Source organism: Protopterus annectens, chromosome 1.part2 (genome assembly GCF_019279795.1).
Source record: "Protopterus annectens isolate FY-2018-M chromosome 1.part2, PAN1.0, whole genome shotgun sequence".
NCBI lineage: Eukaryota > Metazoa > Chordata > Ceratodontiformes > Protopteridae > Protopterus > Protopterus annectens.
In genome coordinates this window covers 87,561,612-87,584,461 of record NC_056727.1, presented here as the reverse complement: position 1 = coordinate 87,584,461, position 22,850 = coordinate 87,561,612, and the positions used below count along the sequence as shown (strand labels likewise).

The following is a 22,850-nucleotide window of genomic DNA, read 5'->3' as shown; positions in this document are numbered from 1 at the left end:
TTCTTCTTCTTTCGGCTTTTCCCGGTTAGGGGTCGCCACAGTGGATCATCTGTCTGCTCATGATTGGCAGTGGAGTTTTACGGTGTCGAGTTGCCAGCCCAGCACCCAACCTTCCACAGAAGGCACACGCACTCACGCCTAGGGCCAATTTAGAGTGTCCAATCCACCTACAGCATGTCTTTGGGATGTGGGAGGAAACCGGAGAACCCGGAGGAAACCCACGTGGCCACAGGGAGGACATGCAGACTCCGCACAGAAGGCACCCCAGCCAAGGATTGAACTAGAGAACCTCTTGCTGTGAGGCGGCAGCACTAACCACTGCACCATCGCGGCCGCCCAGAGTTTAAATATATACAACAATAACATAATATATTCAAAATGTCACAGAGAGGAAAAATGACACTTCCATTTCAAATCTTTCAGACTGCTAGTAAACAGAGCTGGAAACATGAAGATAATAACTTACAAAACTTTAAATGAGCAAGTCATATTTACAGTATTTATATCTAATATGAGATAATGTTCATTACAGTAATAATGTTGCAATAAAATTTACATGAGAGTTCAAGTGACAAATTACTTATACTTTATCTTGAAAGCACGTGCAGGTACTTTCTTGCAGTGCAGGTACCTTCTTGCAGAAGATATTTCACCTTTCTAGTAAACCTATCAGTGCTTTTTTCCAGCTCTGATTTCTGTAGGATGATGGTTTCAGGTAGCTGGGATGGTTTAAGAATGCCTTTCACCAATGGCTGCATGTAGCACTTTTGTCCAACAATACTAATAGGCTTCATCAGAAATAAATGCTAAACTACATTAAATTGAATTTTTGGGGTGGTCATAACAATTTTTATACTAACTAGTCTAACACAGATTTCGCTGGAATCATATTGACAGCCACAGGAATTTTCCCAGGACAATGCAGTTAGTGCAGAGGAGTAAGGATATGAGCTGCTAATGAGCTGCTTATTGTAGTCCGCAGTTCCTTTTATCTATATGCGACTCTGAATTCCTCGCTTGACAAGACAGTGTTTTGGAGAATGAGCTACGTTACTCAATGCTCTTCTGGTCAACATGCCTCATAACTATCTTTGATCCTGTAATATGATTCTCCACAACAAAACGTTGTTTCACTTTTACTCTAATTTATTTCTGAAATATTGGCATATGTATTTATTTTTGAAAGTGTACCACCATGCAGTGGCAATAGTTACTTTGTAAGCCTCCTACCTAAATGCAAACATTTTGCAGTAAATGCACAAAATGGTGACCAAGACTGTCAATGAATATTTGTCTAAAACTCCTGTTTTTTGAATGGGAAATCCCTACCCCTCACATGATGGTAACACTACCCCACATACCTATTACTTATTACTTGCCTCCAAGGCTACCATTGCACAGAGAAAATGTTTTCTCATAAAAATCTATCATTTGCCTTTCTCTTTTCCTTGGCAACTTCAAATTGGACAGTGATATTTCTGAAACAGTGTGCTTGCATTTCTCTTAATCAAACAAACAAACAAGCCAAAAACTACAAGCTCCTGGCTCCCATACATAGTTGATAAATACTTGCATTTGTTTCCGAGTTGTTATTTTTTTAAGAAACAGCATCCTGAAGTCTGTGCTGCTCTTTTGTACTTAAGTACTAAATCACTGAACATTTCTATCAAGCAGATGTTAACATTATGGCTGAGGTTTCAGTTATGCCATTCTCAAAGTCTGAACTGTCATCCCAATACAATTCTCATTTTATATAAAAGACAGTAGTGGTTTTGCCATCGAACTAAACTACGATCAAGTGTATTTATTTGTGTGCTTTTTAATGTATTAGATTACTGCTTTTGTCAAATTTGGTTTGGACCCTACTTGTGAACAGAACAGGTATGAAATAATTTCACTCTTCGTGCTTCACCTTTTCAAATACATGTACATATTTGGAGCTCAAATCACAAACTCAAATTGTAAGTCATCTCTCGTCTTTGGTTCATCAAACTTGACTTGTGTTTTGCTATTTGAAAGACTTTACTTCCAAGTTGACCATTTATTAAAAGTAATTCATTTCTTAAAAAGTGAGCTGATCAGCACCAGTACACACCATTTAGTATACGTACTTCCATTAGCTGACCACACCACCACGCAGTATCTTGATGCTCTTTGGAGATGGTCTTCTCAACAAGTGATAAAATGCTAAGAAGTAGTATGCAAAAGGCAGGGTGCGAGAAACAAAATGAGCATGAGATTGTCTGGGTGCATCCAATGAAGATATCAGCGACTGCTTTTCTTTGTAGTGCATATTGCTATATTTCCATAACTGAATAACCTGCAAATTATTGAGGGATTTTATGTGAATCATTATGGTTCAAAAAAGAAAAAAAAACAGTTTGTCACTATCCACACAGAATGTACTGTGCTAAAAATAATAGTACTTTTCTTCTATTTTATATTTACGATAATATTATTAAACACATTGACATATTGCACATTATTGGCTAAAACCTTTCATGTGCATATAAAAATGCTTGAGAACTCATGCTTTTTTGCTGTCATGGGGCCAGTGGGTATCATTGTTTAGTTATTCTTCTGACTTCTGTCTTTCTGTAATCTGTACTTAACTGTTATTTGCATCAGGATTCCTCTAAACCAAATCATATTTAGGGTATCACTTTTTCCAGCGTGACAGTCCTTAACCAGAAGGTTGATTGGCTTTCAGAGATACAGGCAAGAGTGCCATTTTACTGGAAGGCAGAACTTGAAATTAAAACCGTTAGGTCTTCCATTCTGTTCTAGCTCACTGTCTTTGTTAAACAACATCCTGGTGCTTTGTTCTTTGTTCCAAAGCAAAATCAGTTTAGACATCACCTAGAAGCATGCATTGTATTACTAGAAAATGTTGATATGTTCAGATAGAAACAAATCAGCAGTATCCTAGTCAGTATATAGCACTGCAAATGTAATCTTGGCATTGTAGACTCTACCCACATTTATATACTGAATAGGATGCTGCTAATTTGTTTAATCTTTATAATGTGAATGTTTTTTTTTAAGTAAAAATGGGTTTTCAATAGTATTAAGCAGAAGTGAATTCACTACTCCTGATTGAAAACAATTTGATTGGGTTCCAGTTTCACAATTACGTTTACTAATGTTCCGAATCCATCAAACATTTGTCATTGCAATATATGTTATTAGGTATCGCTGCTTATGTGAGACTATGGTGCACTGTTTGGAGATGGTCTCCTTTTCCCAATATTGCTGACTATAGAGTCGATATATATATGAGGAAGGGGCTGTGGGTGGCAAAGCCCCCTATATGGGCGGTGTCATCTTGCAAAAATGCTGTTTTCAACTACTGTAGTTCTGAGTCAGTAGTGAATGATAAATAGTTTCACAATCATTCATGTCTTGATCAATCACATAAAGCACTCAAATGTGTCCAGACTGGCAAATAAAGATTGCGTGGGAAAAGTCAGCGTGGATTTTACAATAGAAGTACAATTAAAACAGTGCAGCATCAGTATAGGTCATCATTCTGAAATCGCAGGTATATCAGCATCATTGATTGTCGCATATTCTTGTAGTGCTCAGCCACCGCCATCCTTGAGCAAATGTTCTCACCCATCAGGCACATAGTTGCTACTTATTCTCTCATTAACAAACGTTAAGTAGGCAATGAGAAGAAATCTTCTGTGGAGAAAAAACAGAAACTATGAGCTGCATTGCCTGCTCCTCAAAATCACATCATATGCATAAATAAATAAATCTGGAGCATTAAATATTGTTTGCAGTTTCTATTCTAATGGTTTGTTGTCAGCTTGTTAACAATCACCCTTCTAAATTTCTGTATTTATTAACACAAATGTCTTCATACAGGCACAGTTCCATTTAAATGTGGATTGAATAATGGCCTGAATCATAAATAACACCCGAATTTGATTGTCAAGATTTCCTACGAATGTTCACACTAAAGGAAACATTAGGAAGATCGGTATGAAGAGGAGTATAAGATGATGGAGGTGCAGTCATCACTGCTATCATGAATAACACGGCACAGTCAAGGGGGCTGTGGTTGTCAGATTAACCAAGTGCATAACGTTGTACAAAGCTTTGGATTGTCAAGAAGATGGAAAATAACATCTGATATACGCACATTATTTGTTACTCATTTTAGAACAAGGATGCTGTTCTATCTCTGAGGATACAGAGGGAGTTTAAAAAAACTACGTTATAGAGGGAAGAGTTGGGTAATGGACTGTGAACACATACACACTGAATGAAAGAATTGATGATTGTATGGTATCACAGTGGTAAAACAGATTAAAGGAATTATCTGCTGTTACAGGTACTGCTCAAGAGAAAAAAGGTGAGCTAGTAACAGGTTATTTGCTTTAAGAGGTGTTGGGGTGCTAATTCCAAGGGTAGTTTAGAATGTAATCATTCACAAAGAGAGTAGTGCATAGAAAAATGTGCTTCTGGGAGGACTGTTTCCACTAATCGAAGAAGTGAACTCAAATGCTAGTGAAATAAATGCTTAGCAGGAAGTAGGTTACAAGAAAGCAACTAAGGAATGATGTACTAATGAGAGCTAGGCAGGTAAGGAAGAGAGTGAGAGAGAGAAGAAAAGACAGAGGGAGATCAAGATAAAAAAGAAGCAGCTGTTGACAGCCAAGCTAATTGTGCATTTTAATATAACAAGGCAAATCCCACTAAATACAAGTGACTGTTTTCAGGGGTAGCCTGTGACTGCCATTCCCTTACAGTGCTGTGTTTAAATGACATGCTCAAAATCACTACAATTTAGAAGTGGAGGCCATGGAAATCAAGCCCAGGACCACACAAAAAGCTCACAGGTAGCTTATTTACCCCAGTGTGCTGTACTACCACTGCAACTAACTACACCTGATTGAATGTCCTGCTTCTGTCACCAATTATTCTGCTGCATGTTTCAATTCAAGTTAATAATTTGTTTTTTTGTCTCATGACGTACAATATTTTAAATAATGACAGTCCAGCATAGGTCTTTGGGTGCCCTTTTGGAACAGAAGCACAACACAAGCCATATACAGCAATGGTTGACTCCTGCCTGCTGGAAGTGACAAGCATGACCTCCCTCCAACTTGCCTGCACAATTGTTTCATTGCAGATCTAGTTATACATAGGCTATATATGAATAGGCTATGGTCATGGCGCTATACTATAACAACTCACTGAAAAGCAATGAAGAGCATAACGAATAAGGGAGAACACTTTAGGCTATGGTCATGGCGCTATACTATAACAACTCACTGAAAAGCAATGAAGAGCATAACGAATAAGGGAGAACACTTTATAAAGAAAACTGATAGAAAGAAATTGTGACAGACCTGTGACAGTCATCCACAGAGTGGTTAGCCAGATATATAAAATGAGGCTAACACAGATGGGGTAGGCCAAGTTGGTCCATTCATTAAAACAAGCTGAATGTGCTATACAAGTGCTGTTCATCTGAACACACTGAGCACTGCAAAGGAAGAGCAGTCACCATACCAGCTCAGGACAGAGAGGAGCTGATAAAGTCAATGGCACACCCTCTACCCAGCTGACACCACCGTACTCAAAGAAGCACCGCTGGCACATGATGTGAAGGAATGGGCAAGCACCTTGGTGGTTAGGCTGGCATACATATTCCAAAAGGAAACATGCCTGCCTTGCATCAAACAGATCACCAAAGCAGCTAGCAGTTTGTAACTGTAAAGCCTGCACTGCATTTTATATTTGGTAATGAAGCACATCCTGTATTCCTTGGTTGGCAGTGAAGCAGATGATTGACCTTCAGACAAGACTAATTCCTAGTGCAGAAAGCTTATGGTGAGGACAACAGAATATCCTTGGTGATATTTACCACTAAGCCAACATCAGGGATCTGTGGTTTTGGCTAATGGATGGTACCTTCCCAAATGAGATTTGCATCTGAAGGCAAGTGTAGATGGTGTCCTGAGAAGTCTTGCAGCTCGTGCAGTGGCTGTGTCCTTCCACTTGTGTGCAATCTCATAATGCAGATGACAGAGTCACAGTATGAGTACCTTTTGAGAAACCTTAACAATCTGGAAAATCAGAGTCTTAAAACTGAATTGTTCTCTGATTTTGAATGGGCTACCTTCAAGGTAGTTAGACATCACTTCACCAAAACAGAAACTAAGGGTTGTCTCCACCACCACAACCGGATAATGTGGAGCCAGCTGGGTTACAAGGGCTGAATCTTGAGTATGGCCTGAGTATGACTCTTCCCTATCCCTCCATTTATTGATCAAACATCTAGTTGCCCTTGCCTTACTAGTTCCTGTAAGATGTTTTTTTCAATATCCAAACCCATCAAGAGATAGTTTCTGGAACAGACACGGGGGCATCTGAGGTGTGTGGAGGACAGCTACCCAAATGATTGCTGAAAGAAATATGGTGCATATTTTTTCCAGGATGAAGAGACTTCTGATTTCCTTCCCACCTCCATGCATTGCACATATGTGAGCTACTTTCAGGATGTAGCAGTGTATAGAGTTCCATGCAGTCATGACATCACTATCTGAGGAGCCTATTACACACATACTGCTATGACATCACTGCCTAAGGAGCCTTTAATATACATACTGCCATGACATCATTGCCTAAGGAGCCTATTGCACAACAGATGGGCATTGTATTAGTTATCATGGCTGAACCAGACAGGATGAATGACATACTGTACACGAGAACATGCTAAAAGGGTTAGCACTACCAGTGCATTGGAGAGCTTGCAGAGACTTCCCATCATTATGAAGGGGAGTACAGCAGTATATGGATTATTTATGGAGACTCCTCACAACTATGTGCTCAGAAGAAATCACTGTATATAACTCTGTTTGAACAAGTATGTATAACCACTGCACATAACTCGTAAGTCTGTACAAGAAGTACTTATAATCACTGTACATAACTCTACATTTGTACAAGTATGTATAACCACTGCACATAACTCGTAAGTCTGTACAAATACTTATAATCACTGTACATAACTCTACATTTGTACAAGTATGTATAACCACTGCATATAACTTGTAAGTTTGTACAAGTACTTATAATCACTGTACATAACTCTACATTTGTACAAGTATGTATAATCACTGTACATAACTCTACATTTGTATGAGTATGTATAATCCCTGTACATAACTCTACATTTGTACTAGTATGTATAATCACTGCACATAATTCTTAGGTTTAAAAGTATGCATAACCACTTCACATAACTCCACATTTGTACAATTATGGATAACCATTGTGCATAACTCGTAAGTTTGTACAAGTACTTATAATCACTGTACATAACTCTACATTTGTAGAAATATATATAACCACTACATATAACTGTTAGGTTTAAAAGTATGTATAACCACTTCACATAACTCCCAATTTGTACAATGATGGATAATCATCGCACATAACTCTAGATTTGTACAAGTATATATAATCACTGCACATAACTCGTGTGGACAAGTATGTGTAATTATTTTTCTTAACTCATAATTTTGTACAAGTATGTTCTAGATGTTTCAGAAAATTACACAGTGTGGTAATGCATAGCCCAGTGTGCATTAACACATCTCAAAGTACCAAATAAAGTTATCACAGTTCAAAGCACACATAATGGAATCAAACACTGACTAAAATATTACACGATGTATCAAGATCTGTCAATTTAATATGCACCCTGTGTGTGTGTGTGTGTGTGTGTGTGTGTGTGTGTGTGTGTGTGTGTGTGTTGGCAACCAAGTGTGCAGTCAGACATCTGAGCAGGTGAGCTGGTACGAGGTCACGCCTGTCACCGAAAGCATGCAGAGGTTGACCATGACTCCTTTGATCTCATATTATGATTTCATCATGAGAGTTTGTTGTCCCAAATTTGAAAGTCTTGTTTACATTCCGGTCACCCACATTATTCACTTTTATCTTGAGAAAAAGTTGGTATTTTGCCAAACTCAATATAAAATACTCGAAAATTCATTATGTGTCAGAAAAATTACATCTTTTGGCTTGAGGGAGAACAGAAATGTATAAGTCATGTTGATAAGGAAAGCTCTCTGGTGTTTAAATTAAATGCATCCTGGTTTCTTTAGCTTTAATTTGTAATGTAGTTTTACTGTGATATTATTAGTGATGTAGCTGAATTCTCTTAACACTGCTTGACAGATGTAAAACTAGACTGTTACTACAAATGAAAAGTTAATAAATCAGGAAAGTAAATGGTTTGTTAGTCATTTTTTTAATTATACACTATTCAGCCACCAGCTCTGTTGTGACTAATAGTCTGGTTTGACTGGTTTGCATTTTCACTGGAGTTAAAAAAATCTCTTGTAGACTTGTGTTACATTGTGCTAATCTGGGGTCCATTTTTAGTTGATTTTACAAGATTTCTTGCAGTTTTTCTTCTTTAGGATATACTCTAATAAGGCAACATTATTTAATTTTGCATGATTTTGGCGTTTCCCATAGCATCTGTTCTCTTCTTATGTGTTTTTTCATTATTGTCATTGAAATCGTAGCTATTCTTATGTCATCTAATATGCTTAACACAGATTAGCATTTTGTGTGCTGTCATTCATAGTGCCAGATTTCATCTATTGTTTTATTAGCTAAGATTTTACTGACTACGTATTTTGGTAGTAATATGGTATGCATAACTTGTTCCCGCTATTCTCTATTGTTTCCTTCATAGATACTGTAACACCATAAACAATACAATTACTATTTATAGAAAAAAAGAAGAGTTCAGGCAAGAATTTTCTCTGCGTTTAATATGATGAGCATGGCTTTGTTTTTGCTTTTAACATGTTTTATAACTTCTTAAGCTTAACTAAATACAGATTCAAAAAATGCTACTTTACAGATTTGCTGGCTGTTCACTATCCTCTTTATAAAAGCATCAGGCAATAATATGATACTCTCTGTTTTATTTTCTGTCTGCAATTCTGACAGATATCTCTGAATTCCTTAGAATGTGAACTTGTAAAGAAAGGTCCAATTATTTGAAAGCATATCTTAACTAATAATAGAAAACCACATTATGTCTGTACTTGTCTTACTATTCCTGTTGTCATACTTACTCATGTAAAAATGCATTCCAGTATTTATAAAATATGTTAGATATAAATAATATGCAAGTCTCCTGTAATTTATCCTGTATTTTCTTGCATTGTCCTGATTATCTTAGTTATAAGCATGACGCAAGGGTTATTTAAACTCATTACAGCTAACTGACTCACGTGATGATGAACTACAGACTACTGACAGTAGCTGACCAGAATGACACACTGCCTGCATAACTTAAACTTCTTTATGCAGGAGGCAAACCCCTTTGAACATGAGACTACATACCACATGCCATACACATACACATTCTAATTGAAAATTACAACTTCAAGAATGCACATCCTCAAGGAAGAGAAGAAACATTGGAACCTGAGGTTGTGTGACCTCAGAATTGTAACATTTAAGCAATGGACATTTAGGGGTACAGACCCCAGATGGGTGATATAGGGAGGAGGATTTTAGAAATGTGGCTGTGTTGAATTTGACAATATATTGATACAATTAGCTGATTTCAATAAACTATAAGTGGCTGTTATGTGAATTATCACATTTCTGATTACTTGCTTGATAAAAAACAGTCCACAGAAAATACTGATAAGCTGATGACTGATTTCAATTCAAATAAGTGATTTCAATAATTGGCTTAGTTTTTGGTGTCATTCCAAGGGGATCCAGTTTCTATCTGCCTGGAAAGCCATGGCCGACAAACCTCACTGCTTTGTCAGAGACAGTTTGCACCTGGCAACCCAAGGCTTTCGGGTGTTGGCAAAGGGTCTTGCCTCCCCCATAGTGCCTTTTTTAGGCAAGGTCTCACAAACAGCATTACCAATGTGAAATTAACTAATCAGAACAAAATAAGGGTCATACTGCTAAATGCTAGGAGCTTAGACCAAAAATTGCACTCCCTAGAAGCACTTCTATCGCTAGAAGATGTAGATGTCTGTGCAGTCACAGAAACCTTGTTTAAGGCCTCACAGAGTATCCCAGCCCTGCAAGGCTACAATGACTTCTACACCTTTAGACTGTAAAAGGAAGTTGTGAAAACCAAAGGAGGTGGTGTTTCAATCTATATTAGAGATAAATTCACCTCACGTCTAGTTACACTAGACAAGTCCATGGAGTGACTCTAGGTCCAGGTTACAGTGGGTAAGACCCCCACTCAAGTCCTAGCCAGTTATAGATTCCCCTTCATGGCTCATGACACTCATGAAGCCTACTTAACCAAACTGAAGATAATCCAAATTTTACTGAACACACTGGCTATGGGGCATTTCAATTATCCTACCATCAGCTGGGAAACCTACTCTAGCCCAAACTTGCTAGCACAAAAGTTCCTTGACTTTGTGAATTCAAATGCCCTGGAGAAAATTGCCCATACCTCGACAAGAGGAACAAATATTCTAGATCTGGTCCTCACCAACATGTCAAAGAGGTGCAGTGCTGGAACTGTTGGACCCTCATTAGTTAAAACTGACCACAAGTCAGTCACCTTCAAACCGACACTAACACCAGAACTCACAAAGGGTGAAATCAAACTAAAAAACTTCACCAAGGCAAACTATACCCTCCTAGGTGAAGGTATAAATGCATTCCAAGCCCCATCCCAAGCTGAAAGTGGTAACTACACAGAATGTTACACAAAAGCCTCATATAATCACTTGCATAATTGTATAAACTCCGCTGTACCAGATAGAATCAAAGGCATAGCCCCAAGTAAAATCAAGCTGCCATGGTGGACTTCCAGCATCAACAAACTCTACAATAAATGCAAAATGTTGCTGTCCAAGAAAACAAAGACAAGGACCCAATAATGGAGACGTGCCCTCCTCAGCCTTAACAGGCAGATAAGGCAACTTGTCAAATTGTCCAAGAGCTCCTTTGAGAAAAACCTAGCAAGTACTGCCGAAGATAACTATAAGGCCTTTTACAGCTATGTACGAAACTTAAAGGGTAGGACCCAAGCATGTGCAGAACTGGTGGCAAACAGTATCACACGCATTGACCCCACAGAGATAGCAAACATGCTAGCGGATAGGTTTGGTGAAAATTTCACTCCCGTATCCCCTCCTAACTTACAACAAACCCTCCCACAAACTTTTCCCCACCTTACATATCTTCACAGCAGGTCCTCAAAGCCCTGTTCAAGGTGAAGAACACGACTTCTATAGGACCAGATGACATCCCAGGCTGTCTTCTAAACAGGATAAACATGGACTAGCATCATCACTAAGTACCCTTTTCAATCATAGCCTAACCCCAGGGTTTGTTCCTGTGGAATAGAGAACAGCTACAGCTATTTCCCTTTACAAAGGTGGCCTAGCAACACACTCAGGGAATTACAGACCTATAAGCCTCACCAGCCTCATCTTTAAGGCCAAGGAGCGTTTCATTATGGACCTCATAAATAAAGACATAGGTAACCTCCAAACCCTGGACCCTACCCAATTCAGCTTCATGAAGGGCAGATCCTGCCTGTTAAATCTGGTGGATTTCTTTGAAAGTGTGACCAAGGCCATTGATGAGGGCAAATCTGTGCACACAGCAAACCTCAACTTGCCAAAGGCTTTCAACACAATTACAAATTCAGGCATTACCAATAAACTTAACAAACTGAATATAAATCCCTTTGTTGTAAGATGGGTTGCCAAATGGCTCACAAACTGGACACACGCACTGTCAAAGTGGGTGACTCCACATCAACCAGCATACTTGTTACCAGTGGGGTGCCACAGGTGTCAGTGCTGGGCCTCTTACTGTTTGGTATATACTTCTCAGAAGTTCATATCAAAACTAAAGGGTTGTGGCTGACCAAGTTTGCAGATGACTGCAAACTAAATGCAATTCAATCCCCAAATGATGTCAGTATACTCCAGGATGATCTCACACAGACCGGCAACTGGTGTATTAGTCACGCTCTCAAACTGAATGCAAAGAAATGCATCATCATTCCCTTTGGCACAAACAATGTCCATTCACACTATCAAATAAATAACAATACCCTAAGTACCCATGAAGTGGTAAGGGACCTGGGATCGCAGGTTGACTGCGACCTTAACTATGACCACCATGTGTCTACCATTGTAAGGAAAGCTTTCCACATAGCTCACTTGATTAGTAAAGGCATTGCCTGGAGAGCAAAAGAAGTTATAACTCCCCTGTACTCAGCCCTTATCCTGCCCATAATTGAGTATAACGTCCCATTCGGTATGTACCGTACTAAGCATCTGAAGCAATTGGAGAGACCTCAGAGGTTTCTAACAAAGAAGATCAAGGGCCTCCAGCATGTACCTTACACAGACCGACTAAAATCCCTGTCACCATATATAGACTCCTTAGTGGAGACTTATGCCTGGGCTACAGAGCAACCCAAGACCCAAACCTAAAGAACTTACTGCATATCCATAAATCAAATAGGTCTAGGGCTACCCGTACTAAGGACTTAAATAGGACATGCTGGAGGGACAGATTTGTCTCCCAGCAACTGCTATGTCTTTGAAACAGACTAGCAATTCATGTGAAACAGAGCACCTCTATGACACTGATCAAGAGGAACCTGGATGAGTGGATGGGGCTCCATCAATTCTTACTGGGGATAATGCCCACAACAGCAGCAGTATCCTAGACCTGGTCATTACCAACATGGGCAACCGATGTTCCACACCAGAGGTTAATTCCTTGTTAGTCAGATCCGACCACAAGCAAATCACCCTAGAAATCCACATCCAACCCCCTCCCCCCATTAGGGAAACCACCATAAAAAAATTTCTCCAAAGTCAACTTCACGCTTCTTAAGACAGAAGTGGCAAACATCATGACGCCTATGCTGACAGACAATAGAGATACGACTGCTGAATCCTATACAATTGCACTTTATAAGCACTTACACGAGTGCATAGATCATGCAATCCCTAACAGAACCAAGATGCTATCCTCCAAAAAAAGGAAGCCAATCTGGTGGTCCCCTGCCATAGACAAACTCTACAACAGAAGAAAGAAACTGTTGCAAAAAAGAGTAAAATCCCATGATTGGAGGAACTCCATGGTCAGCCTCAGTAAGAAGCTGAGATCCCTCATAAAATCCTCCAAAGCTAGTCATGAAAACAAAATCACCACTAATTCTAAAGACAACCACAAAGCATTATATAGCTATGTCAAGAATCTCAATGGCAACACTCAGATCTGCTCTGAGTTACAGCACAGTGGCACTAAATATACAGAACCAACTGATATTGCCAACATCCTGGCAGATAGGTTCAGTGCTAACTTTACCCCTCTCTCATCCCCTAAAGGGCCCATATCTATACCGGAAGAATGCAAAGTACCTGTAATCATGGCTGCACAGGTAAAAAACACACACTCCAAAGCCAAGAACACAGCATCCATGGGACCTGGCAACATCCCAGGCTGCGTTCTACATGAACTACAGAACAAACTGGCACCCCACCTAAGTACCATGTTCAATCATAACCTCACCTCAGGCTTTGTGTCCACTGAATGGCACACAGCAATGGTTATCCCACTCCACAAAGGGGGAGCCACCATGGACCCCAGGAACTACCACCCCATTAGCCTGATGAGCCTGGTCTGCAAGGCTATGGAGTGTATCATCATGGAACTTATAAACAATGACATTGGTAATCTCCAAACTCTGGACCCTACCCAGTTCGGTTTTGTAAAAGGCAGATCATGTCTCCTAAACCTGATAGACTTCTTTGAAGTGGTCACCAAAGCCATAGATGAGGGTAAGCTGGTACACACAGCCTATCTAGATCTTGCCATGGCTTTCGACACCATCCCCTACTCTGGAATTATAGACAAACTCACTAAGGTATAAATCCCTATGTCACAAGATGGGTTGCCAACTGGCTCACTGACAGAACCCACACTGTGAAAGTAGCAGACTCTAAATCCAACTTCAGACCAGTGACAAGTGGAGTACCACAGGGTTCAGTCCTAGGTCCTCTCCTGTTTGGTATCTACTTCAGTGAAGTACAGGCTAACACAGAAGGTCTTTGGCTAACAAATTTCGCAGATGACTGCAAACTAGGAGCCATAATCAGAACTCCTAATGATGTGGACATCCTACAAAAGGGCCTCACTGAGACAGATGCCTGGTGTCAAAGCCATGGCCTCAAGCTCAATGCCAAAAAGTGCATTGTCATCCCTTTTGGTAAAAACTCTGTACCCATAAACTACCACATAGGCAGTAGTCTACTTAACACTGAAAGTGTGATAAGAGACCTTGGGACACAGGTGGACAGTAGTCAGGAAATACTTCTTCATGGCACAGCTCATCACAAAAGGTTTCTCATCCAGGAAAAAAGAGGTCATTGTTCCCCTCTACTCATCACTCATTAGACCCATTATAGAGTACAACGCCCCTTTTGGTATGTACCTCACAAGACATCTACAACAACTGGAAAGGCCACAGAAATACCTCACAAAGAAGATTATTGGCCTCAAACAGATGCCCTACACAGACCGTTTAAAAAAACTCCAGCTTTATTCTGTCGCCTACTTAGAGGCGATCTCTGCCTAACATACAAAGCTATGTCAAACCCAGAGCTGTTGGACATGCTCCACGTAAAGAAATCCCAATCCCTCTGAGCTATACGCTCTAGGGACTTAAACCTTGTCACCCCAATAAACAGAACATGCTGGAGGGATAAATTTCTGTCCCAGAAACTTCCCATACTCTGGAACAAACTACCTATCTATATCAAACAAAGCTCCTCATTAGCACTCTTCAAGAAAAATCTTGATGATTGGATGGGAGATAGGAAATCACCCTGGGGATCACTTCTGTGGATCTGCTTGACAGGGGCACAGGAAAATAATTTTCTTGGGTGGCAAAGGCCAGGGTAACATTTGGCTAGGCTTATATAGGCCCTAGGGCCAATAGCCTAGTACCTACCTATGAACCTATGAACCTATGAACCCTCCTGGACATGGGCAGTCATCACTAAATGCAATCTTGGGTATTGACTATAGTGTACCTCTATGGTATTATATTGGGTTGAAATGGCTAGGCTTAAAATGACCTCTGGGTTGATAGACTAGAAATTTCCTATGATCCTATGATCCTATGATAAACTAATTGGTTTTATTAAATTTATTTTAATTGTACTTTGTGCTGGGTGACTTAACAGTTGCATTGATGCTGTTTGCTGTCAGATATGTAGCACTGACACATACTTCTCATTTCTTACTTTGTTGCCAGACAGAAAGCTTTCTTGTGGTCCTTAATTGCATAATTTATATCACCACATATACCCCCTATTACACCCCTTATCATGTTAAAAAGACTCTGTTGGTGTAGAGAGGTGAAGCTCTGATTGTAGACTAGGTGATCCAAGTTCAACTAACAGTTTGCTTGATAGAGCTGGCAGGGGAAGAAGGGCAAACTAGTCACTGGGAGCGATGGTGGGTGGGAACAGGATGCGTACTGCCTCAGTCCCACTATGCTACCATCTGGTGGTAGCCTTCACTAATGGGAATGAAGGTGGGTTGGAAGAGGATGCGTACTGCCTCAGTCCCACCATGCTGCCATCTAGTGGTTGCCTTCATTAACAGGCACAGAGGGGTATGCACTTACAGAAGGAGGATATTGTGGGTCCTTGCAGTGATGTGGGCAGCTTGCACTCCTACCCATGGAGCGTGGCAAAGCCATTTATATGTCCTACTAGACAGGATGTCAGTAAGGGCACAAGCAACCCTCACGCTTGTGTGAATGATTGTCCCTCTGGATGGTTTTCACTTCAGAGGTTCTGGGGACTCCCCGCCACATTGGTATGAATGGACTATGGTGTGACTGGGGAGACTTGATGGCTTGGCAAGTACAGGGACAAAAGAATATAAAAAAGTAAGAAGGCTTTTAATTGGTAATTCTTATATATAGTTTTCTGCTTGGATTACAAATATTTTTATTCCAAAATAGCTGTAGCCCCCTTTTGGAACAGTACAGATGCAGTGTTTAGCAGAGGGTAAAACTTTTAAATGCTTCTTTCTATAACAGTGCAAATATGTGTAAGGTTTCTGACCACTCTGCAGTATATTACAGTTAGTTTTCTTATCTGTAGGTGGGTGATATATATATATATATATATATATATATATATATATATATATATATATATATTTTCCACATCATATTCATATACATTGCTTAATTATCCCTGAGAATATCAGCCCTAAACTTTTTACTTATGGTTTGTTTATTTACATATATATGTATGTTTGTATGTATGTATGTAGTATATATTTATTTTTCTGCTTAGTAGATTGCCTTTTATAATATTAACATTCATGCCCATAATGTACTCTTTGGTGTTATTTGTTTAAATAGCTTGCTAGTCCTGTCTTTATTTCAACTACTTCAGATGGCCTAAAGGGCCAGAACTAAAAGGTAGGAAGTAAACTACCCAAGTACAATGAGGCAGTTTTGTAATATATGTTGTGACACCCGTGGACTGGCCCAGTAATCAAGGAGCTTCAATCTTCACCACTAACATTAGTGAGGGACGTCCACATTGGGAAGGATAACAAATCAAACACAGTAAAGTACAATTTCCCTTAATAGCACACAGAGATCACAGTCGGTCTGGAGTTGGTTTCTCCCTTTCTCTGCAGATCCCCAATAAGACTCCCCACTGGCACAGCTATAGAGTGGGGTCCTTAGCCAAGGTCCCAAGCCAAGTCCTCATAGCACTCTCTCTGTCCAACCAGTGCTTCATGTCCCTGCCCAAGTAGCTGACACACACACACACACACACACACACACACACACACACACACACACACACACACACACACACACACACACACACACACACACACACACACACACACACACATACTTTGAGATATGATTTATATACAATCACACAGACACTCCTGGGGAATTCTGGCACAGGTACACTAGCTGTGCCCCTTCTCTCCAGGCTATAAGGTAGTAATCATTGCCACCAGGACCCTTACTTAGCTACTAAAAAGGCCCGTACTAAAGGATGTCCAATTATTACTGTGCAATATTATTATCCAAATGGTAAGTATGATGAACAGCAAGGCTTATTTGGGGTGGCTTGGACAGTATTACTATATACATGCAATGTACTCTAGAGCTTAAATTATCTCTACATAAAACAGCAACAGTTGAAAGGTTTAAAAATGTTTAATAATAAATAATAAGAACACAAGACAACACTTCTTACTACACAGTGCTAGTCAAGAGTTCAGAGATTACAGAGAAATGCTTAAAATAATGCAGTAGAAAAGTTCTTAAATCAATATAGAAAACAGCTAGACTAGACTTACTATTTCCTATCTATATCTAAGAGCAAACACAGTTCTAAAATAAACTTGCATATAGAGCAAGGCAGTGCTGGTGATGTGGTCAGTTCTGAAAACAAATGCAAAATGCTCTGATTATCTCTCTCTCTATCCTTAAATTGATAACATAGTACCACTGACACATTTCAGATTACATTGTTATTCTCTGTTTTCCAGGCTAACAGAAACTCAGAGTGTAACAGCCCTTTTGATCTTGCAACAGGTCAGGAAGCCAGAGCAATAAAATACATTATAAATGTAAACTTTAGCCATTAACCCTGGTCTCAAAACAATAGGAAGAATTCCTTCATTCAGACATCTCGGCTCTGAGTTTTGAGATCAAACAATTATACAATGCTTGACTTATCAGCTTTCCTCCAGCAGAGTGCAATTTGGTTACATTTTTGAAGTTCAACATTTACCATAATTTTCTTACATTTAAGAGAGCAAGTATGTGGCTTACATTAATATTTACAAATGAAGAGAGTAAGTATGTGGCTTACATTAATATTTACAAATGACAGAATTATTTTCAAAATTCTATCTAGGTAGGCTGGCAGCCTTCACATATCTTCACATATCTCCCCCCCCCCCCCTTGGAGAACTCAAGCTAGTTTTTCAAGTAACCCTTGAGAACCGTTGCTTGAGAGGGTTAGGTCTATCTGAGTATACCTTACCCCAGTCCCTGTCTTGAGAGCCCATCTGTGCTGGCATTGCTACTTCCACTGCAGTGCTGCACTGACATATCACATGGTTGCAACCCTAGGCTCCATCTTAGCAACTTGGCATTTTGCTGGCTGGCTCTGTGTAACCATATTAGGGATTGTGGTCTGTAACTACAGTGAATTTTCTCCCATACAGATAAGGCTGAAGTTTCTGCAGAGCCCACACTATGGCTAGACATTCCTTTTCTACAGCTGCATAACATTCCTCCCTGGCTTGGAGCCTATGACTGAGATAAACCACTGGGTGCTCTTCTCCCTCTGAAGAAATCTGCCAAAGTACAGTCCCCACCCCATGGTTTGAAGCATCCACCTGCACAACAAATTCTTTGCTGTAATCCAGACTGGCTAATACAGGGGGTCCTCCCAAAGCTTCTTTAAGCTGCTGGAATGCCTGCTTACATGCTGTGGTCCACACTATCTTATCTGGCCTATTCTTTCTTGTCTGTTCTGTGAGGGGAGCAGCTATAGTGCTATAACTTTGGACAAACTTTCTGTAGTACCCTGCTGTCCCTAAGAATGCCCTCACCTGCTTTTTGGTAATAGGTGCAGGCTATGCCCGAATAGCTTCCACTTTGGCAGGTTCGGGTCTGATCTTACCACTCCCCACTTTATGTCCCAGATAGGAGACCTCTGCCATACCCACCTGATATTTGCTTGGCTTAATAGTTAACCCTGCCCTCGGTAGTCTGCACAGCACCTCCCTGACATGTTGAAGGTGCTCAGCCAGGAATGGCTGTAGATGGCAATATCATCTAGATAAGCATGGGCAAACCCTCCTGCTCCTGCTAGGATATGATCTACCAGCATCTGGAAAGTTTCTGGGGCATTTTTCATCCCAAAGGGCATCTTTGTGAACTCATACAATCCAAAAGAAGTCACAAAGGCTAACTTCTCTCTAGCACTGGGAGTCAAGGGCACCTACCAGTAACCCTTGGTAAGATCAATGATTGTAAGATACTTAGCCCCACCAAGATGCTTTAGGGTCTCATCTGTCCTAGGCATGGGGTAAGCATCTGACTCCATGTGACTATTTAATTTCCTGTAGTCCACGCAGAACCTGGTGCTGCCATCCTTCTTTGGCACCAGTACCACTGGGGAGGCCCAGGAACTGTTGGACTCTTGAATTATCCCTAGTTCCAACAGCTCCTGTATCTCCTCCCTCAGATTCTGCTTGACTCTGTCAGGCACCCTATATGGGGCCTGCCTAATAGGCCTTTGGGAGTCCTGTATCCACCTGGTGCTGCACCAGGTGGGTGCACCCTGGTTTCCCAGTGAACACATCCCTAAACTCCTGTAACACTGCTTGGATTTCTTGAACCTGGGTAGGAGAGAGCTGCTGGGACATTGCTACCCCTTCCACCAAGGTGTCAGCCAAAGCCACACTGAGGAGATCAGTCCCCAGATCTCCCTCAGACTCCTCCAGCAATCCACTGCAAATACTCAGCACAAGGGCCTCCCTATCATGGTAAGGTTTCATCATGTTAACATGGTACAGTTTGTGCTCCTGCCTCCTGCCTAGCAGTTCCACCATGTAGTTAACATCACTTTCCTTTCTTACCACCTTGTAGGGTCCCTCCCAAGCTGCTTACAGCTTGTTGTGTCTGACAGGAATGAGAGCCATTACCTGCTGCCTTACAGCATACTCTCTAGCTTGAGCATTTCTGTCATACCATACCTTTTTCTGTTGTTGGGCTTCTGCCAGGTTCTCCCGGGCCAAGCCCATGAGTTCCCTGAGCCTTCTCCTGTGGTTTAGGACATGTGCCACAACAGATTCCTTGTAAGATTCACACTCACCTTCCCGTTCATCTCAAATTAAATCTAGAGGTCCCCTCACCCTATGCCCATGCAGCAAATCAAAGGGCGAAAAACCTGTGGATTCCTGGGGAACCTCTCTGTAAGCAAACAATAGATGGGGCAAATATTTGTCCCACTCTCTCTTAAAACTGGTCTGCAAATGCCCGTAGCATGGATTTGATTGTAGAGTTTAGCCTCTCAACAAGATCATTAGTCTGGGGTTGGTAGGGGGTGGTCTTCAGGTGCTTCCCCCCCAGTACTTCCACAGACAAGCCAGCAGGTCTGACATGAAATTGGCGCTTCTGTCAGTCAGTATTTCTTTTGGGAAACCTACCCTGCTGAAAATCTCTAACAAACCATTTGCCACCTGTTCTGCCTCAATGGAGGACAAAGCCACTGCCTCAAGGTATCTTGTAGCATAATCTACTATCACTAGGATATACTTTGTCCCTGTGGAACTTGGGGTACTCAGAGGCCCCACAATATCCATAGCTACCCTCTGAAATGGCTCCTTAATCACTGGCAAAGTCATCAAAGGAGCTCTCACCTTGTCTCCTGCCTTGCCTACCTTTTGGCACTGCTCACAGGTCCTACAGTACCCTGTTACATCTCTGGAAATTCCAGGCCAACAGAAGTTCTGTATAATACATCTCTTTGTACATTTTATGCTCATATGGCCTGCAAAAGGAATATCATGGGCTATGGCTAGAAGCACCTGATGATAGGCTCTAGGCACTGCCAACTGCTGTATCTTCTCACCTTCTAGCCCTCCCTCAGGGGTCTAGTGTCTATACAGTAACCCTTTGTCCCAGTATACAGATTCCCCCTTCCCGTGAGAATCAGGTGACTCACTAGCTACCTGCCTCAGGCCTTGCAATGTAGGGTCTGAGAGCTGAGCCTGTCTCAAATCTCTCTTTGTAACCCTTCCCAGCTCCCCTTCCACAGGAAGTCTGGCATCCTTTGACAGTGGTCCCTCACTGTCAGCCTAGGTACTACTACTACTCAACTCTACCTTTGCAGTCACTTTGTCCAAGGGAACATCAGTACCCATAAGGAGCTGTGGCTCACCTTCAGTCTCACTGCTACAGAGTAGCTCCCTCCCTTAAGTAACCACCTCACCAGTCCTGGCTGCAAGTATGCGGTCTGTCTGGGTCACCCCCAGGTTACCAGGCCCACATGATTGTCTCAAAGCCTGACTGTGTGTAACTGCATAAGCACATGGTACTGCCTCATCAAAATCCTTCCCTATCAGGACATCTGCAGGATGGTAGTTTGGTACCCCTGTTGTTTCAAGACAACCTATTATTGGCATTTTGTCTTTCCTACTTACTGGCTCTATCACCTTTTGTTCCCCACCTTGCCTCTGTGGACATATGTATGCCACATAGCCCCACTGGTTGCATTCAAAACATTTAACCCTAGGTACTGGACGTGTACCTGGACTGGTGACTTCCCCTGCTACTGGCAGATTCTGTTGGGGCAGTTTGGGGTGCCCACCATGGGATCCTTTAGACACATGAGCAGTACTGGGGTCCCTTTCCTGTGCAGTGATGCCCTGCTTGCTAGGTATAGGTCTCCCTTCTTCCCCAACTCATCTGAAGTAGCACATTGTCTATCAGCTAACCAGATCCTCATGTCCTCAGGCAAAGTGCTGAGGGCTTGTTCTCTCACTAAAAGGTCTGCCAGCCCTTCAAAAGTGATGACCTGACATCCACTCACCCACCTATGAAAATAAGTGCTCAGTTCAGCAATATATTCAAACACACTTTCATCTGCCTTGCATCTATGCTCACAGAACTTTTTCCTATAAGTTTCAGGTGTTAGCTTAAACAATTCTAACAAACAATTCTTAACAGCAGTATAATTAAAACAGTCAATGTCAGACATTTTTGATAAAATAGTTACAGCTTTACCATGGAGTAAGGGGGTCAGGAACCGTACCCAGAGCCTTTGATCAACATCATACTGTTTACATACCGTCTCAAGCATATGAAAGAAAGTATCAAAATGATCCCCCTCTGTGAACTGCGAAAGAAATTTACTGACCTTTTGTGATTTTGGGGTCCAGTTACTCCCTTCCCCATTACCTCCATGACTCTGGTGAAGAGTCAGCATCTCCTTTTTGTGCTGCCTCTGTCTTTCCTTCTCCTCAGCTTCCAGGCATAGAGGTTTCTCATTCTCCTCAGCCTGTAGATGTCTCAGTCTCTCTGCTGCTTCTGTTTCCAAACACCTGGCCTCCAACTCAAGTCTCTTTAGCTCTAGATGGATTTTTAAGTCCTCTGCAGAAAGGTTGAGCTGTCCATTTTCTGAGTGTTGTAAATCTCCACGGCCAGTCTGATTGCCCTCCTGATTGCTGTTTTCTGATGCAGCTGTGACCAAAGCTGCAATCATGTCTGCCTTAGTCAGGTTTGTATGCACTGGTCCCTTAGCCTGGTACATCTCAGCCAACTGGCTCCTTGACAGCTTGCCATGCTCCTCTGCTGACATGCTTGCCTGCTTTCCCTGACTAACTAAGCTAACAAAAGAAATAAAACAATTGTGATCTGAACTCCGAATATTCACTGTGTGGCTGATTTAGAGTACAAAAACACCTTCAGTGATCACTGTACACAAGCTACAGGAATTCACTATCCACACCACTAGAAGCCAATTGCCAACCAATTAATATGTGGTGTGGATATCCCACCACCACCAAACAGTTAATATGTGATGCCCATGCACTGACCCAGTAGTCTAGGAGCCTCCATCCTCACCACTAACACCAGTGAGCGGCGTTTACATTGGGAAGAATAACAAATACACACACAGTAAAGTACAATTTTCCTTAAGAGCACACAGAGATCACAGTCGGTCTGGGATGGTTTCTCCCTTTCTCTCAAGATCCCCAATAAGACTCCCCACTGG

General features: G+C 41.2%; 1 long non-coding RNA gene across 1 annotated transcript in view; it reads right to left on the bottom strand.

Moving 5' to 3' along the window:
- Positions 1-455: 455 nt before the first annotated feature.
- Positions 456-22,850, bottom strand: part of LOC122788033 — a 116,019-nt gene continuing 93,624 nt past the window's right edge. The window contains exon 2 of the long non-coding RNA XR_006362604.1: positions 456-3,684. This is a non-coding gene — a long non-coding RNA (uncharacterized LOC122788033). The remainder of the gene's footprint in view (positions 3,685-22,850) is intronic.